Source organism: Lathamus discolor, chromosome 6 (assembly GCF_037157495.1).
Source record: "Lathamus discolor isolate bLatDis1 chromosome 6, bLatDis1.hap1, whole genome shotgun sequence".
NCBI lineage: Eukaryota > Metazoa > Chordata > Aves > Psittaciformes > Psittacidae > Lathamus > Lathamus discolor.
The window spans coordinates 49,974,130-49,994,114 of NC_088889.1; the positions used below are offsets into that span (position 1 = coordinate 49,974,130).

The window sequence follows — 19,985 nt, forward strand, 5'->3', positions numbered from 1 at the left end:
TGAGGGACAGCGCTCATTACGGGTCTCCAATTGGACATTGAACCATTGGCTGCAACTCGGCGTGTGGCCATCCAGCCAGTTCTTTATCCATCGTGTTGTCCTTCCATCAAATTGATGTCTCTCCATCAAGAGACAGGGACATCGTGTGGGGAAAATACTTGGTGTTTAGAAAACAACACAAAAAAATGCTGTTGCACTGGGGTTTGAGTGTCTGATGAGCAGTGATTACTGTAAGGGACTTGCTCAACTGGGAGATCCTTTCTTCGTCTGAAAAATTTCTCTACATCTGTGCATGTAAGATTGGAGGGTGAAATGTTACTTTCTCCGTTCAGATCATAGTGTGCTCATTGATGTAGGTGTGGTCATTTTGATATCTCACAGGATAAATCTGGTCCTTCCAGGTTTGAAGGCTTTGCTATGCCCCTGTTTTTCTTCTCTGCGTTGTGTGAGCTAATGAGCAACTGAGCTATCGTGGGTCTAAAGTTCAGACCATGGCAGAGCAGCTTGGGGCCATCTCTTAATACCTGAAGCTCCTTTTAATTTACAGAAGAAAAAAAAAAAAAATCCTTTAATTACTGGATAGATGACAAATACGAGATTCAAAGTGAGATTTTTGAGGTGAAGCTTAACGGCTTGTAAGCTGGAAGTAATCATAGCTCTCCTTGCTAATGAAGTTTAATGTTGGGACTACAGAGCTGAGAAGGCAGACTTGGAAAAAGACAATGTAAAAGACTTATATTTTCTTTTTGTCTGCCCTGTGAAATACCAGCCTTTTACCCTCAGCCTCTTTACCCTTGGCAGGGGGCAGGTGCCACATGCAGAGTCATTTTGGCTACTGCCACTTCCTGCAGTCTTGTGCGCTTGCTTTGGGGTGACCCACACAACTGCTGCTTTCTTTTCAGGCTCCCACTGCTTTGTTCCCTACAGAGCAAAGGGGACCCATCTCCAGCTCTGTATTCAGGTCATCCTAAAATGGATAGGCAGTCCCAAGTTCCACGCTTGAAAAACAAATGGGTTTTGTTTGTCTCCACAAAAATCTGCCTTTCCTGAAAACAGTAAGAAGGTGGTTTGATCGCTGTTGGGCACAAGCAGAATTAATGATACTAGACAAAAAAAGGAGCCTAGAAATGTTCATAGGGAAGTCCATATTTAATCTCTCCCAGTAGCCTTTGTAGCTATGCTACAACCTTTCTGATTTCCAAGATATTGATTGCCCCCTGTGTCTGAAAATTCATTTAATTATGTGATGCTTTTGCTGGCAATAGGTCTTCCTTTTCACTTGGAAGAAATGTAGACTATAGATCTTGCTAGAGATTGATTGGGAGTAACTTCTGGTGGCATGGCAAATTTTAAATAAGAAGAGCATGAGCTGTGTGCAGAAGCCTGAGTTGCAGAAGGCTTTAAATACAGAAGCCTGTATCCAGCTTTCAGCTTCCATACAAGATTGCTACACCACATGAGTGCACTGTTTCTGCTGCTGTCTGGTGTGAAATGTATCATTTATAGTAGGATCATCAGTAACTGAAATAAGTAAGGAGGGCAAAACATGGGAGAAAATGACCGCTCTGCGAACTTACCATCACAAGCTGCCTTTTATAAGCATAAAGATGAATGAAGCTTCTGGTCCTGAGATGAGACTGCTAGGCTCCTCTTCCAGTAAATATTTAGCCTGGCAATAGCTAAAATTCAGATACTGCATTTCTTTTTCCCTCTAGTACTTTCTGCCTATGAGACAGTTGTCCGTGTCTCTTCAGTGGTGCACTCCTTTTCTTATTGCTTGTGAGGAGGCTGAAAGAGCCTTGCTGTCTTAGCAGGGGAGTTGAACTCCACATGAGAGCTATACACCAGGTATGGGGGAGACTCTGCCTTTTTGTCTCCCTGTAAGCAAATGCTTGGCTCTGCTGGAGACGCTTCTGGATTGCTCTATGTGTAGGAGTGCTCATCTCTGGGTTTCTTGCCAGAATTCCCTCCATGGGCAGAAAGTGAATGCAAAGCAAGATGTGTGGGTCTGGGGCAGTAACATACCTAGGCCTGGACCGGAGTGTTTTAAAAGGGTGGAGGGGATAGACAAGGACATGTTGTGACCTGGATGGATCTGGGAAACAATGCTGGCACTGGTTAATCTGGCCTGTCATTTTCCATTTCATTTATTTTCTGGCACTGGATTGTCAGAGTAGGCTTTTATACAGTGTTCTCTTTGTGGCTTAGGCTGCTCAGCATTGCTGTAAAATCCTTCTAATCCTTTTTGCTATCAGTCTCTTGCAACGAAAACTCAATTGATAAAGTGAATGCTTGAATTTCAGAGAGCAAGTGTGGATTCGGATTTGGGAAGAAAAGGACCAACAAATATGGCAGTCCCTTGTTGGGACTGAGGGACTCTTACAATAAGTGAATTAACTTGTGTGCAATATTTTGACAGCTGTTGAGGGAGTTTGCTAGTACCAGGGATCTTATCTCCCTTCACAAGACTTTCTTCACAATTAAATCATACTCACCATTTGAGTACCATGTGCTCAAATAGAAAAAGACCTTATTGATCTGTTTGGGTTTTTTTTAAGAGATAACATGGATGTGTTCAGATTGTCCCTCTTGCCTGATAACTGCTGTGGGGTAGAATTGCTGAATTAGAAGCTTTCTCAGCTGCTGTGCCTGTGTTCTACAAAATACTGTATAAGGCATTGCTGCCATGTGCCTGCCTCACATTTGCTGAAGAAGGACGTGTTCTTGGGTGCTCTGATCTGACCCAACTGTGTTAGTTGCAGTTCTGTGTGGTGCTTTCAGGAATTGAGGATGGCTTCTCAATCGCAGTTCAGGTTTACTGTGCTAACCATGCTTACTGCTGCCAAATGCCTCACAGCTCCAGAGCATTAAAGTAATCCGGTGGTGACAAAACTGGTCTTCCAGTATTGAAGCTCTGACTGGACTGTGGATAAACCAGTCTCTTGTTAGGGCTAAGCAAAACTCCTATGGGAATGTTCTCATCCTCTTCATTCTGGCATCTTGTCATGAAAGCTTGATACCCTGTCATCTGAGCTTGACTGTCTGGGCCAGGATACTGGCAGCACTGGTTCTTCAGAAAGCCACATCTGGACTGGGAGTCATGGGGCTGGAACAGGGGAAGGGGAGCAGGCATTTTCCCCTCTAATCTTGGAAGGAGTGACCTATTACTTTTGCTTTTAAATATGAATGAACTCATTCTCCCTACTTCAGCTACCAACCATATGGTATTCCTGGTAAAAGTAGCAGATGTTCCTCTCTATCTGTGTTTTGCTTTGTTACACAAATTCTCTTTGTTTTCAATCCTGTCTGCAATGGACTGTAATATTTTTCAGCTCCGGTGTTTCAGGTTATTTCCCTGCATTTCTAAATGTGTATTTACAAATAACACAGGGTTTGCATGAAATGTTGCTTGGGTTGTGAATCTGATGTGTGTGTGTACATAGGTGGTAATTGAGTCCTGTGTTCTGGATCAGTATGCTCAGCTGAATAGTTTCTCCATCTGTTTTGCTCGTAGTTATGTTCTCTGTACTTTGTTCTTCAACATAAAACAGGATGTTCCACCCCACCTTCTCTGTGGTAATTCGGTTTGGTTTTGCTAGCAAATGCAGTTGCTTTGCAAATCTGCATCAGTTTATGTCCCAGAGCGGTGTTGTTTTAGTGAGAGAAAATAGGGATATTTTTGCACATAAGTGATTGCTTTCTATATTCTCCCTGACAGAGTAGTTGTTTGACCTCTTGTGTACTTGTGAGTTGCTGTTCCAGTTTAGCAGTGGTGGACTGAGGCAGGCAAATGCCTGTGTGCCAGGTAGACCATGACATCCTACAATCTGGATGTAGGCGTTGGAGGGTTGCACCCCCGATTTTCCCCTGTTGTTGTCTTTGCATGGGGTATGAAGCTCTTGACACAACACAAAGAGAAACTTCAGACCTTGCTGTTGAAAATGACTCTGTTCTTCATAAATATAATTTCATGTATTCCTAAGGAATCATCATGTGGAAAGGGCACATTGCTCTGCCACTGGAGGTCTGCTGCTCTAACGCAGTATGAAAGGCCGGCAGAGCCTGCGCTGCAGCCTGCGCTGCTATGCTGACTTGTGTGTTCTTTATTGCACATGCAGCTGGAACAGGCAAGGTTATGAACCGAGCCCTTCTGAGGGCTTCTTGTCTGGGTGTAGAAGAAGGCAGCTGCTTCTTCTGTGCCTGTAAATCTTGTTCCGGTCAACGTTTCTTCTTTTCCCCTGTCCAGTGACCCTGTGTGCTAGTGTTCTGTGTAAAGATAAGCGGGTGTCAGTATTGATGTATTTACTAAGGAGGGTGTCAAATGAAGAATGTGGTGGTAGAATTTATGATTTCTGGAGTGGAGTGGAGGATTTGTTGTTAGTATCAAGGAAGCTGCCTTGATTTAACAAGAAAAAATTTCCCATAGTTCAGTGACTATACGGTGATGGGATTGATTAAGGTAAAACAAATACTAGCTTTGTCCTTCCTTCTTGAGAGATTGCAAGTACCAACTTTCTGCACATACAAAAGGACTGTGGAGCAGTTCAAAGTGTGTGTGGGTGTTTGTGCTCACTGGTTAATGTGATACTGGGAGGAGGCAGTAGCACAGGTCTTGTGAGCAATCTGTTGATGTGTTACCTCTTGCTTTACTCTGGAAGGCTTATAGCAGGGCATGGCTCAATTCCCCTTTCAGGAAAATGTGAGCCCCTAGAAGAAGGGATCCTGTCCTTCTAGAGAAAGAAGCAGAGGTAGAGGAGGTGTTTGTCTTGGAGCCTGAGGGGTTTGCCTCAGACCATGCACTGAAGCTGTTGTACCAAGTTGCCCTTCCCATTTGTGTTCACAAGCCATCAGTAATTTTTGGAAGACTTGTGGGTGCTCTTGGGCTGTCTGTTTTCTGTTTGGGCTGTAAGTCACCTGTGATGGTGTGTTTGTGCAGTGCTGCTTAGCACATGAGGTCTTGTGGCTGCTACATTCAGTGAGACAAGGTGGTCTTACAGGCAGCTTTAACTGCAAAATACTGTAGTTTGCAGGTAGTTCCAAACTTACTGTGGGTCCCTGGCAGAGCCAAGTCTCTGGGCCACACTGTTTTAGCATTTGCTTGTGTATGAGACTAAAACCTAGAGGACTCCTTGTCTGAAGGAGGGGTGCATTTGAAGACATTGGGATTAATGGTAGAGTTATTCAGTCATGATAGGTTGCTCTAAAATTTCAATGCTTTCCTCAGTAGAAGACAAAACCCATGGAAGGGAAGCCTGCTGATAGCCATGTTTGGGAGCAGGCTCTGGTTTCCTGAGGATACCACTGGGGCCAGTTATGAGGATGCAAGGAGGCAGCAATTTCATCTTTGTCCTTAATCAGAAGAGTGAACAGCTGCACTGGGGGTGGTAAAATGCAAAGAAAGGCCAGATAAATGCTAAGACTTCAAGAAGAGGCAGTGATCTCTTCTTAAGGGTCTAGTTTGTATTACATAAGTTACTGCGGTCTTACTGGTCCTGCCGGAATGTACATCCTTTAAACAACAGAAAATGAGGGGGTGGGCAAGAAAAAGAAGCATAAGCTCTGATGGACAAGGTCAGGGTTCAAGATGAGTGGAGATGTTATGTAGTGAACCAGTGTTCTCTGTCCTACTGATCTTAGTATCCTCCCTACTGCCACTGTAGTCCACGCTGCAGGCATGCTTTGGCCTAGTATCAAGCTTTGGAAGGTATGCCCTACCACAGCTCTTGATCTCAGCCAAGGAGGGGTGCATAGGTTCTGTCACTCAAGGAAGCATTTCCAACCCTAACTTTTCTATGATTCTATGACTAAACTGGGGAACTGTTTGAAAAAAAAGAAAAAAATATATTCCCCCAGAAAAGCAAACCCAAACCATGGCCACAAAAGCCACATGCTTTGTGCAAGTACATCTGGCATGGGAGAGGAGCCATTTGCTCCCTTTTCCCTGGAGCAGATCCCAGTGTTCCCAGTACAGTGTTCTAGGCAGCTTGATGCGGGTTATCTGTGGCGTGGTGATACTCCCTTGCATGAAGGAACGTAGCCTCCATTACCAGTGTGCAGCTCACCTCTGCACTGAGCTCCAGAATGTGCTCCTACAGCTCAGCCCTTGTGGAGGGGGTGGTATGCCTGCGCAAGTCTCGTTGGGCTGCTAATGCAGCAGCTGCACTGGACCTTTGCAAAATGCACACAGTAACTGCCCTCAAAACCTTACAAACTCATTCCTGTATGCCCAGGGGCGGTTTCTGCAGTCCTGGGAAGTCCCGGAGACATTGTTAATGAGTTCAGCTGAGGAAATAGCACAAGCAACCCTGGGAGAGGGAGGGCTCGCCCATGCGTGTGAAGCTTGAACTGGAGTGTGTGCAGAGAGGGTAAGGAGGTGTGGTGGTAATCTTAAGAAGAAACGAGGGAGAAACGAAAGCAGAGGCAGAGCTGTGTTAAGATTTGGAGAGGAGGGAAGGGGATGGGAACTGGAGAGGGGAGCCATTGGCAAGGAAAGTCTTAGTCTTTGTTCCTTTCATAAATCTGGTTTTATAAATTTATGAAGTATCAAGCTCATGTCAGTGACTAGCTGTAAAAAAAATAAAAAGGGAGTTAAATATTTACCGGTAAGAATTCGAGGCAAGCCCGTTTCCAAGCAGTCTTGCTCTGTGACTCTTGCTTCTGAGCCAAACTATTGGCATTTTCTGGAACAGAAATAGCTCATGTATCTGAGTGACCTTTTAATTTCCTTTTCAGTATTCTGAATCCACTGTAATGAACAAAGAAAGCATTAAGAACAGGCGTGGTGCGGATTTTATTGCATGTTTGCAGTAGACCAAATAGTTCTGGATTTCTTTTGGGTGTTAAATAGCAAGAACCTGCTGTTAGAGTAAGATCACAGGGTACCAGTTCTTTAATCTGAGCTCTCTTATCAGATTAAAGAAGTGGTATTTCTCCACGTGATAGTAGCTCATGATATCTTTGTAGCAGCAGTCCCTTTTGTTCTGTGTTTGTACAGCATCTAGCACAGTGTGCTAGATTTCTAGGCTCCAATTTCTGCCCCCTTTTGCCCTGCAGATGCTAATGAGGGCAGAAGTGCTTGTGAAGGTTTTTTTTTTTTGCCTAATTACATACCTGTCTGAAACAAAAGTTTATCCTTTGGCATTGTGCCCCAGGCTTCCTGTCTTCATCTCTTCCCTTGCCTTGCCTTCTGTAGTGAGTCACAGCAGCTAGCTGTTAGGTATGAGAAAGGATGTTAAAAACCATGTGCTAAAGAAAAGGGGATAAGAAATGATGTTTCAGCCAAGAGACTTTCACTGGGTTGAGGGGATGAGGGAGGTGTGAGCAGTGGAGGAAGAAGCAGCATGAGATTAGTAGGCTTCTTATTGCACAGCATTAAAAGATCCCGCGACTAAAAACTGATCTAACCTTTTCTTCCTGTGTGTCTTACAAGAAACACTTTCCATGTAAGGCAAGGAGAGCCTGCTGCAAGGAAGCATGTGGCTGTCATTTATTTTGGAAAATGTGTCTCAGCATTCAAACAGAAGAAAACAGACCAGATAGACTTGTGGTAACTACAGCCTCCATTGCCCACGTTTATGCTATTTAAAAGCTAGTCTTCTCCAAAGCGATTCTAGTGGAATAACAGACTTGTCTACAGTCTACTGGCTACTTGTGAGGAGCCAAACATTGCTGGGGATAGGGCTGACATTTCTCAAGTCAACGTAATTTTATTACCCAGCTGAGGTAAGCCAAAACCCTTCCAGAAGGCTTCTAGAGTTTGGTTTGACTGGTAAATGATTTCTTATGCAAGTCACCTATACAAAGCCTGAAGTTCAGGTGTGGTTTTAAAAAGAAGTGTTGATTATGTTAATTACTTCTCTGAAATTCTTTGAGACGATTCATTACCCTGATACCCTTTTTTTTTTCATGCTATTTTCCTGGCCTACAGTACTGGAGGAAAAAAAAAAAAAACCCATCTAGGAAGCAGGGATTTAAGCATTTACTGTCTTAAAGCAGCAGAGGATTCCTTTTTGCCTCTTGAAATGAAGGTGTTTGCAGACCTTAGGTTAATATTAATATCTATAGAATAATTCCAACCCTTAACACTAGCTAATTCCATAGACTGAATCCTCCCAATATTTATAATACTAAGGCATGCCTCCAGTCCAGTCTCCTCCTCAGCTTTTTTTAGGGCTTCTGCAAAGTCAGTGGGTCTCATTGTACATCGTGCATCTTTTGTTGCAGTATCATTCACATTGCTAGCATAGGTCTTAATTTGCCAGTCACAAACCTTCTGTGTTTTGTGCATAGGCCTGAACATTGTGATCTGTTGATGACTGCTTTGTAGGTGAGCTCTATGGCCTGCTCTCAAGAATACACAGTGGGTGTTGAGCATTACCATGCTCTGAAATGGCATAGCCCTCATGAGGCCGGTTCTTTCCTTTTGCTGAATTTCTTCATTCTCATCAGATCAGGAGTTTTTGCATTTAGGAAGTCTGATGGTCATGCTTATCTCCCTAGGAAAGAAAGCAAGCGAAACTTTGGGGTTGGGCATCTCACAACTGCTGACACTGTAGGCCATCACGTGCTCTGCAGGTGCTTCCACCTGCAAGGAGAAGAGCAGTGTTTGCAAGGAATAGTTCAGTGTTCCCTTGATGATGGTGGTGTTGGGGGTGTACCCAACAGTTCTACAGCAGCCTCTCTCCAGCTGGCCTTCACCTCTTAAGAAGAGGAACTTCTTACATCGTGTGATGCAGAGTTCAGAGGTTGAAACTTGCTGTTGGTCTTGTGACAAAACCCAACAACTTTGGTCAGAAATAAAGATTTCCGAATGGGCATGCTTCCTCGATGAACTGAAACTCTGCCCTATTACACTTGTTTCATAGCAAATGTAGCCTAAATATAATTATCTGCTTCAGATTTTGTTTGTTTGCAAGGAACTCGTAAAGACTCTCGATGCCTTTGTAAATAAAGCATGGCCATGCTTGGCAGAGAAGATGAAACTGCACCTTGGTCTCTCAGAAGTAAGTTGTTGGACTCTGTCCTCACCAGCAAACCCCTTTCAAAAGGGCCAGTAATAGTGTTACACTGGGATTTCTTTCCATTTCCAGGGTGGTGTGAAGCAGCCTTTGCTGTTCTTCCCAGCACTATACTCTGAGGATTGTTATTTGGCATTGGTGGGGAGGCTGAAGTGGGAGGCTGCTGGACTGCTGCTAGAGGCCGGGAAAGGGGATGTGGCTGTTGAAGAAAGAGCTTCTGATAGCTGTTGTGCTCTGTAGTATGCTGTAAGGAGGGTGGTTTCCTCAAAATGTGCATTATAGCATCCTGTGGAGTCTTAATGGAGCTATTTATTTTCCACAATGCAGGCTTCTCTTTGTGTCCATCAGTCAGTCCACCCCCTGCTTCCCTTTGCATTTGAAAGTGACTCTGCTTCATGAGGACAGTAGATCTTGAAGAGCAAAGGGAGACAAAGAAGACAGTTTGCTGTCCAGAGCCAGCTGTTGCTTACATCTGTTAAATGTCATGTTCAGCTCTCCCAGAAAAGCAGTTTTAGGTGAGCTAGAATGTGTGTACAAGCAGACGAAGGCGAGCCTTTTCATTGAGGGAAACTTATAAGTGGGTGATGGAAGCTGAGACAATTGCAGATGACAGACCACAGTCCTCTGGGTGCTGCTGCTGTACAGGACATTAACAATGAAATCTTTCCTTGAACTTTATAGGTGGAGCTACAGCAGACATTTGTGGTTTTTGTTGTGTTGGGTTTGGTTTTTTTCTGGTGTCCTGTCTCCCCCGTCCCCGTCCCCCCGCCGGTTGTTTCTCTGCATGCAGAGAAGTGAAGTTAGCTTAAAAAAAGTTTCTATTCCTGTGTGGGCCCTTTCTGGAAACTGTGCACGATGTATTCTTATGGATAAGAATGAGAAGCTCAGTTAACCTGTGCATATGAGACAGTTGCCAGACCGTTCCTCTTTGGACCCTTCTGCAAGATGCAGGATTTCTTATTTGTAAAGCATGCCTTAGTTTAAGTGGTTGCTCTGTTTCTTTTAAGCTGTTGCTCTAGTGCTGCTCCTTTATTCGCTTCCTATTTTCTGTTCAAAGAGATGTTACGGAATTATTAATCAAGTTTCGGATACTGATGTCAGGCTGTCTGTTTCCTTCCACACACGTGCAGCATTTGTAGGGACTAACACTTATCTCAGTATGGTTTTTATTTTAAATGGTTGGCCTTACAGGAAAAGGAAATTGGTGACACTGCACTTGGAGCCAATGGCTTTAGCCTGTTGTTTTTCAGCAAAGTCTTAGACTGCAAAGGTAAAACAACAGCTTTGATGAGGACAACTGCTGACTCTCAAAAGACTAAATTGCATGTCAGATTGACAAAATGGGGAAAACAAATTTCATCTTCAGAGTACAGAATGAAAGGGACTGGCTGTATTCCCTTGGAGAAACTCACTCGAAAATAGATTATAGAAACATGGAAGTCCTCTGCTGTTGAAAGTAATTTTAAATCTTCATCTTGCAGTTTGCTGGGTTTGCATAATAATTGTCCTTTAAACTCTTGTAGCTGATCTTTGTGCTGCTGCTTGGAACACTGTTACAGGTAAAAACATGAAAAGGATGATCTTTATACCAATTCTAATAACCTTTATTTAATCAATTCACTCTAAGGGAGCCTTGTTTCCAGAGACAGGAAATTGCTTGAGGATTACTGGCTGTGGCAGGACCTTCATATTTATTTGAGAAATGTCGGAGGGGGTGGTGTGTGTTGGTCTTCCTTTAAAGGCAGTTGAAGCTGGAGTTGCTGTGCTTTTCCCATGAGGCTGAGTAGAGGTCACTGAAATCTGTGCTAGAATGTTTGGTTTTTTTGTTGTCGAACAGTTTGACTTGAGTGTTCTCACACAGGAGATGCCTGGAGATGCCTGGAGGTGTATTGAAACCCCGAGCAAAGCAGAGCAGCCTATTTCCTGAGTGGATGTACTATTCGTTTAGCTGCTGGTGGCTTGACAGAGTTCCTTCATACCCTGCAGGTAGAAGAGTTAAATATGCCTGCTCTAAAATGCCTTTTTTCAGGGGAATGGGGAAAGATCTTCCACTTCTCACCTCTGTGTGGGGAAGAGGGGTCTGGGGCAGAATGGGAGGTATCCTTGTGTAGTATTCTCATGTGTCCAGCCTGTTGTGATTTGAGTATAGCATGCTGGAGAAGTAACAAAATTTGAAAATCCAGTGAAGACTCTATACTCTCTTCTTGCTTGTGTTTCATGGATGCTTGCTTGGTAGCTGACCCATTCAAGGGGAACAGAGGACCGTGACTAGTGCCAGAAGGAAGGCAGCACCTGGGAGCAGTGTGCCTGGCTGAGGCACAGCAGGCAGTATGTGCTGCTTTCAGGGAGGCAACAGCCCAGGTCATGGCAGGATGCTTCTTCTCTAGTAGCTTCTAGTCACAGTGGTAAAGCAGCATTGCCTGCAGGGTTTGTCTTTGCAAATGTAAGTATCAGGATGGAATCTGATCTTTGGGAGGATTTTCCTTGGATTTTTGAGGCAGACTGGACAAAGCCTAGCTGTGCTTTTGCAGTCCTGGGTGGTCTAGTGAAAAAGTCAAGGTGTGAGGCAGAAGGTTAAATAGCCTGTATCCTCTGATTTCTGGGTGTATCTTCTTCTGACTTAGCATTGGCATGTGTGTGATTCTTGCCTGTGTGCAGCAGCACTTGATAGTCTTTCTCACTGTTGCAAAAAAACCCTGTAAGATTTACTGCCAAAGCAAGTTGCTGACTCTTGCTGTCCTGCTTCGTACAACTTTTTCCCCTCTTTCAGCTTTGGTTTCATTTGACTTCCTCTAACTAGGCAGGCCTGTGTTGCCTTTGGCTATTGTGGAACATTCTCACCCAGCTTTCTGGCTTTTAATCTGCATGGAAACCAGGATACTTGGAGCCCTGATTCAGGGGGAGGGTTTAAATCTAGAGCATCTTGATGCGTAGTAAACTATTTCTGCCACGCTTTAATGTGGTTTGAAAATGGAGCTAGTTTTAGGAGCAAGAAGTCTGTGCAATTACTTGGCCCACCATGCTTTACAGGCTGCTTGCTTAAGTCAGAGACCGCTTCCACACACTATGGGACTTCTCCAGCAAAGCTGAGGTGGGAGTTTCTTGCCTCTCCTTAGCTGCTGCTTCAACTGGCCTCAGAGCTGTGCTGGTGCGAGGACCCAGTTTCACTCAACAAGCTCCTGAAAGTTGCATCAGCATCGTGAAGGGAATGGTTAGCTGGTCAGTGGGTGTGGGAGCAGCAGCATGGAGGTGTCTAGTCATCAGGAGCAAGGAGTCACCCTTGGCTGAAGGATAACTCCTTCAGTGCAAGCCTGCAAGTGCTCGCGTTGTGGAGGGACTCACCCCCAGCTGTCTTTGAGAAGGGGCAGCTCTGATGTAAAAGGGTGCAGTAGACTATGGGGCAGTAAAGGCTGAGGAATCATTGCTGCTATATAAACATGGTGTTGAGAGCTGCTGAATGAACAGTTAGTACCAGGCAGTGGATCTTGGCTGCCCCAAGGCCTTTTGCTTGATGTTTTCTTTGGGTTTATGTTTGGTAGTGGCTAGGCAGAGCCCCTTCCTTGGAGAGCTGAGGAGTGGTAACCCCTGCGACACTTGCAGGATGGGTGCAGAAGGCTGTGGGTGTCAGAGCATCCAGGGTCCCACCTCTGAGCTGTTCTGGTTCCAGCAGTGTCCATACAGCTTTGTTTAAAGTATTTTTTTCACTAACAGCTTTGTAAAGTCTAAATGTCACTGGGTTAAGTGGGGGAGAATTTGAAGCTTCAAATTGACTTTCTATTGAGGTGCAGCACAGGTTTTGTGTATGATAGGTTTTATTCTGTGGACTCTTCTGTTTTCTGATGTGCTTCTTTCCCACCCAGATTTAATGGTGGAAGTCCTTACTGCACAACCTTTAAATGGTTGTAGGTTTTCAGGAAGTCAGTTTGCCACTCTATTAGAAAGGGAACTGACCTGAGGATTTTGCTTTGAGCACTTCATATCCTCGTGGTGTGTGTATGTATGTCCCCTCATGACATGTTATGAGCAGCAATCCTTTTTGAAGTGCCTCTCTAGCTTGATAACTCCTAGCTTGTGCTGCTCAAATTAAAATATAATTACAGCTGATCCCTTGTTAGAAAATCAAATTAAGTACAGCCTGTTGAGGGATGCCAGTGAGAGAGAAAAGGCTTTGAGGGTCTTGTGCATAGTGATGTGTGCTCTCTGAGAGCTGGTATTTGTGAGAGCGATTTAAAAGGAAGGAAGCTGTTAGGACTCCGATTTCCTTCTCTCAGCCCTTGAGTATTGACTTTTGAGATTAATTGTTGACTCCTTGCCTAGAGTCCAAAAGCCTCAGGTTGAGTATTGAGGTGAATGATGGTGTGCCTGCTGCTGGTGAGGGTGCCCAACTGAGGAGCCTGCCCGGCCCACCTTCTGCAGCTGCCCTTGACTGTGGTCTCACAGGAGAGCGGCTCTGTGTGCAGCCCTATGCTAGTCATCCTGCAGCTTTAGTTGCAAGGGGTTTGAATGGCAATGCAAAATCTGACGTGTCCTTTTTCAGTGGTATGCTGGCAAGAGCGCTATGGCTGGGCTCTGCAGAGTGAAATGTGCCTATGCCACTGTGATCAGTCTTGGCCACAGTGAGGTTTGCAGCAATACATGTGCATCTGATGCGTTAGCCTAGTGCATCCTAAATAGGAAGAGCAACAGGAAACTTCTAATGACTTTGCTGCTACTAAAAAAGAAGAGTAAAGGGAAATGGTGAGCTAGGAGATACAAAACTGAACAATGGTTCTGAGGCCTTTTGAAGGTCTGATCCCCCCTCCCCCCCCCCACCACCATGTTTAAGTCATTCTCAGCTGTGTTAAAGTCCCCAAAGCAGTCTTAAAGTCAGAGCCAATCTTAAAGACAGAAACTGTGCTTTTTACTTTCTCAGTTTGGTCAGTGATGCTAGGCTGTTGAAAGATGGAAGTTTTCAGAGGACTTAAGGGGCAGTCCTGTTTCTCAAAGTTTTTGTGTGTCTGTGTGTGTTTATCTTTGAAAAGACCTTTGTGCTGACAGTCATCCAAACATCAAGGATTTGTTAGCCTGGAAGGTTCCGATATTGCAACATGTCTGTTGTGGAGAACTTTCTCTATAAACTGTGATTCACATAGCAAGTACTGCACAGCAATTGTCATCATCCCTTGGAAGCGGGTGAGTGGATGTTTTCCTATCTGGGAAACTTGGTCATTCTAAACTTCAGTTGTCTCACAGCTGTGCTTTAGGAATAAATGTAAGAATGCCTCTATCTTCTAGTATGGTTCCTTATTTAGATGTTATACGGGTTCACTGAAGTTTATAGAGGGAGGGATTTGACAGGAGGAAGATTTCCCATATGGGTGTCCTCAATACTTGTGCTGCCTGGTGGTACTGCAGCTGTGTGTATAGCAGACTGCTGCTCTTAGCCACATCAGTTGAAATGAAAGCACAAGTGGTAAGGATGGGGAGAAGCACATTCTAGTAGTGGGGGATTATAAAATAAGCTGTTACTGTACATGGGCCTTGTGGTGGATTCCCTGAAACAGCTTAACACAGCTGCATAAATGAGAAAAGCATCCTGGGTATACAAGCAACCTTACCAGGCCAGTGCTGCTTCAAGAACCCTGTTCTTACTGAAAGTAACATTTCCAGCTTGTATGTGGTTTCGAGAGGTTTTGCCTTTGCACAGCTTTTCTTTATTCTCCTTCCCTGAAGCCATTTCAGTTTACTGTGAGTTTTCTTTTTTTAGGACTTATTATTTTTGGAAAGCATTCTGGAACATTTTGTGCATATGGTCCTCTGTAAATGTGCTGTTGCACTGATTAAAGCTGTAAGTATGAAACCTAGCCTTTCTGATGCGGTGCAGAAGGGGGAAAATGCTGAAACAATACTTTCCAAAAAGCAAAAAGAACACCAAAACCAACAAAAACCCACCCCAAAATAAACCAACAACCAAACTGGGAAAGACTGTGAGATGTATTCTCCACTATCACCCAGTCTCTGCTTTCTCCCATAAATTGCATATATGCCGGCATGCTTCAAAAAACCAAAACAAACCAATAAAAAAAACCAGCAAAAATCCCTTAAAGCAGATCCAGCACTTATTTTTGTAATAATTGGTTTCTCTTCGTTCACTGATGACATTATCTTGCTGCTGTAAGTATTTTTGTAAGAGCATGGAAATCTGCCATGCATTGGAGTCATGTGAATACCTTTTGAGCCTGCTGTGCATTTCTGTTTGGGCTGCAGAAGGGAAGCAGCTCATATGCAAAGGCTTGCACCCAACTGCTAGCATGGAAGGGAAATAGATGGAGAAAGGAAGTCGTCCCTGCTTTTAGCCCACAGTGGAATACGCTCATCTAACCTCAGGATAACTTCTTGAGGAACATCAAGTAGGATAAGGAGGCAAGCAAGGGAGTGGTAAGAAAGCATGATCTAGATGTGAACAGAATTTCAGACCAGTAGGAAGGATAGAGAAGAAGAGGCTATGCAAGTTGGTGAATCATGCAGGTTTATTCACTTGGGGTAGGAATGTTGGTATGACTTTCCCAGTTGAAAGGGACTGGTTATCCAGTAGTGAAAAACCCAGTTTCGTGGCTTAAAGCTTAGGTGTGTCTTAGTATGGCTGAAGAGAGTTAAGCACGTCCTGTTTATCAGAGGTTAAAATATGTTTCAGAATTTAGCCTGCCCACCAAGCTTCTATCTGAGCAAATTCTAGTGTTCCCTCTTGAAAATGGGATTTCTGGATCACCAACAAGTACATTGGTGTTAGAAACCTTCATGAGAGAGAGGAGGTGAAAGCTAAACCGAGATATTTATGTGAAAGTAACAGCTGAATTTTCAAGTCGCAGGCCAAACCCTATGGCACAATTGAGGAATGAGAAAGGAAACCAAAAAACTCAGGTCCCACTGGTTGCAATAGGGTCTTGGTTTGCAGGAAGATATGTGCTGATTCCAGTTTCTGGAATTAGCAGCTCAGTCTGCCCTAGTGATTCCTCTGTGTAGCAGGGGCTATTTGCAGTTCAGCCCTCTGCTTTATGCTGTGCCTGTGCAGAAATCTACCTCTTTAGAATTCAAAGATGGAAGTGTGAAATGAAGCTACCGAACACAGATGTTCTAAATCATTTGGTTACTGGGGGAGAGAGCAGAGTGTTGCATGGGTTGTTTGGCTTTTCTTATTTCCTCTCTTCCTTTTCCACCTTTTCCAATTATCCTGGACAATTGAGTTGGCTGTGCTGAGCAGTCAGATGAATGAGATTTTTCTAAACTGCCTGCAGGTAACTTTGAATGTGTTCTTTTTTTGGTTTTGTTTTTTTTCCATTGTGGCCAGTTTAACTGAGCAGTTTAATTGAACTGTGAAGTTATCCCAGCATGCTAAAAGTATAATCCTGTTTCTAAAAGCTTTCAATGCAACTGGTCTGGCTAGTAAAAGTAAGTAGAATTTAAGGACTTCTTTCCTCTGCTGGCACCTAGACTTGATCTTTCGGTAACTTTTCTTATCAATCGGCCAAGAGGATGACTTGTTTGAAAGCTTGACTGCTCACTGAAAGTAGACAAAATAAGGATAAACAAAACCAGCAATGAAGGGTGAAGGTTAAATCCTCTGAACCACACTGCTCATGTTAGGTCCCACCTGCAGCGTGACCATGAGGCAAGAACAATACTCATGCTTCACCTTCAGAAGGAATGCTGTGCACACCCATCACTCATCCCGCTGCCAAGATCTTGGCTATGTGTGTTCAAGAGAGAGCAAACAATTTCTGAGTATTATTCTGTGAAGGGGGAGCTATATGGATAAAACAAAGACTTCTGATATACATGAGGATTGCCAGAATATTGTTTTGGCAGGTGTCAAGTGTGGTGTTTAGAAGCAAGCCAGAAGCATTCCAAACATATTGAACACTTCCCTAAATAAACTGTGAAGTATCTAGGTTGAAGGCCTGGTTTCCTGCAAGGGTGACACAGGACATAACCGTGCCAAGCATCTTGAGCAACCGGAGAGCCTCAGACTGTCTGCCCCTGACATGTCACGTCCTTGGTGCACCAGAACTACTTGAATCTGGTTTTCTTTCATGTCTTGAGCATATGACCTTCCATAGATGACTTTTCCATGGGGACCTAGGAGTCCTGCTGTCACAAAGCAGGGGAAAATCAGAAAATGAATTGTAAGCCTTGGAAAATGTATGCATGCTTTCAAAGGGAACTTGGATCAAGTGATGTAAGTTGGCAGCTTCTGAAGGTCTAGAAAATAAAAGGGCAGAGATCCCCAAAGAGCTTAGGAAAAAGTCCTGCCGTGTGCGAATGCACAGTCTTTGGAAACAGCTGATTGTGGTTTAAGAGTGAGTAGGAAGTCTGGCCTGCATGGTTTCAGTGGAAGCTGATGTCTGCTTTGGGAAGCTCAGGTAGAAGTGAACTACTACTGGTGCGAGCAGGGCTGGCCATGTGCAGTGTGGGGAACTCATGCTGAAGTATTGCTGGGAGCACTCCTTGATGAGAAGTCTTCAAGAAAGAGAGTTGGGGATGGCTGTAACCTGGGAACAATAAGTCCTTTTTTGCTTTGTTCATAGCATTCCCTAAGAGGGTGTGTGTCTGTTGACTTTGTGGCCATAGAGGACAGTTTATTTTCTTACCAGCATTTGTAGGTGTTTTTCAGAGGGCACATGAAAAAGAAAGCAAAAAAACCCCAACCCCTGTTGACAGATGTACTGTTAACTGAGAAGAATATCCTCTCCCCCACTTACTATATTTGTGGGAACTACTGGCTATAATAAATATTATCTTTGAAAACATCTCTGTTTAAACTTAATCCTCCCATAACCCTGCAGCCTAGGCTGTGGCATGTGAAAATGGATCTGAAGTGTCCTCACTCCATATGTTTGTGCTACTGCTGGCTTCTGCCTCCTTGTTTCTAGGACCCATTAAAGAAGCCAGCTCCTTCCTTAATGCTGTGTGTAAACAGGGGGAGTCACTTTGATTCACATGAACCCATGAATTGTTAAGCTATCTCCCAGAGAGTATGTCTGACAAATGTGTGTGTTCTGCAATGCACTCCAGTTAACTTTTGGAGGTGGAGGCCTGAAGAGTTGTTATGAAAGCTGCTTCCCCCTGAGCTGTAGGTATAAGGAATGTGCTAAAACAAGAGTCAGCTTTCAGAGAACTGAATGTCTGTCTAAATAGCTTCCCAACCACCAACTCCCTTCTGGGAAGAAAGAATACCTTCTTATCTAGCCAGAATCTCTTTTATCTTCTAATTTTGCTAAGGAAAAGTCAAGGCTGGGAACAAGTTTTGTAACTTGGCTGAAGCCTGAGGGAGGATCCTCACCTTGCAGGTGATACCTGTGCCCATTGTATCCTAACAATTCTGAGGGGGTTATCGATGCTATCTTTCCCTGAATGGTTTTGCTGCCTTTGTGTCTCCTTCACATCCCACACTGAACTCTGTCAGCTTAGTGGGATGTTAGTGTATGCATAACAACAGCAATTTACAGCATTCCTTATGGGGCAGCCCTGTGCCTCTGAAAAACACCTGATAACATGGGACTTGAGTGACTTGGTAGCTGGAAAGAGATGAGAAACTGTGCCTGACTTTAGAAGACAGGCAAGAAACAGTGCTGTGCTTTGGAGCAATCTGTTAGTGAACTGAGGACAAGCAGTAATTGATATCTCTTCCGCTCCGAAGATATTGGTTTAGGTATCTCTAAGTTGTTGTCCAGAGACCAGAATTGGACTGTTGGTTTCCAGGTGCAGCCTTTGGGAGAGGAAAACGCCTCTGGGGCAAGGTATCACACCTCAGGCAGCTCAGCAAATTCTGTGATGATTGCATGCCCTCTTCCATACCTTCCTTCCTGCTGCTGTGTCACCCAGCAAGGGCAGGGAAGGCCACCTTTAAAAGATAGCTTGGTGAGACTTGTGAAGTTTGTTATACTAATGAGGCTTAATTGAATTGAAATGGGGAAGACAGACCTGTCTTGATCTAATCAGAAGGGCCATTTGTTGAAGATGGTGTATTGCTTTGTCAGAGCTGCAATTCCTTGTAGAGCAGCAGGCTCTTAGAAGAAAGCAGCCAGCTATTGGCCTGGAGTATAAGTTAGATGCTGGCCTCTTTCCATTGAATATGAACTTTAAATCCATGTGGGAGATGAGACTTTGAGAGGGGGCAGATGTACAGACTTGGCTTTTTTACAAAGGACTTTTTTCTTTCTTTTTCATGGTCTAATTATTGCTGAAGGAATTCTAGCAGGCGAGTGGCAGCATTCTTACCCCTTTCTGCACGGTAGGAGTTTGGTGAACAAAGCCTTGGCTCCTTGTCTGTGGAAGGTATGATAAATCTGTAAGATGTGCTACAGGCATAGTGGGGTAGCTTCACTTTTCCCCTTCCCCCTCCAAATGAAGCAAGAAACAAAAGGAGCAGACACAGAGTTTATTGTAGCATCAGCTCCAGGCTTGCCACATGGCAGTCTGAATGTCATCTTGAAATGATACTTCAAGGCAGGGGTGTATGCAGACAAAGAATTCTTCTTTGGTAGAGACTAATCGACTTGGAAGATCCAAATTTTAAAGATAGCCCTTTTGTGAAGTGAATATTAACACAGTAGTGACGTGGGTCTAAGGAAACCTTCTTGTCACTAGCATGACTTCCAGGTTTAATGACAAATTACATATTCCCTCCCATAATGCAGCTTCTTTCTTTCCCCTGAGTAATTGGAAATGTTAGTTGTAGCTGTTTTGAGCTGTGTGTTTCTCTGGTCATTGCTGGTGTGTTGAGTTCATTTCAGATGTACTTAAGGATCTGAAAGTCATACAGCATTACCCACTAGTAGGAGTATTAGCGCAGGTCTCCAATCTGTTCTCGCGGTTAGGAAAGGGTATAATACCCACCTCTGCACTGCTCAAATCTGTTTGGAGATATCCAGCAGTTCTGAATTGCTATGGGAAAGGTGGCTGAAAAAACCCCACCCCAAACCCCAAATC

The 19,985-nt window shown here is 44.1% G+C and overlaps 1 protein-coding gene across 9 annotated transcripts in view; it reads left to right on the forward strand.

Annotated features, from left to right (window-relative positions):
* Nucleotides 1-19,985, forward strand: part of SUSD6 (sushi domain containing 6) — a 99,284-nt gene that overhangs the window by 30,115 nt on the left and 49,184 nt on the right. The window contains exons 1-2 of one of the 9 annotated variants that reach the window (XM_065686774.1): nt 14,115-14,189; nt 14,764-14,844. The exons of 7 other annotated variants lie outside the window; for them this stretch is intronic. The gene's annotated coding sequence lies outside the window, so the exon portion shown is untranslated. Of the gene's footprint in view, nt 1-10,905; nt 11,004-14,114; nt 14,190-14,763; nt 14,845-19,985 lie in introns of those variants that run through there. One more of the 9 variants, XM_065686775.1, reaches the window with a different exon arrangement.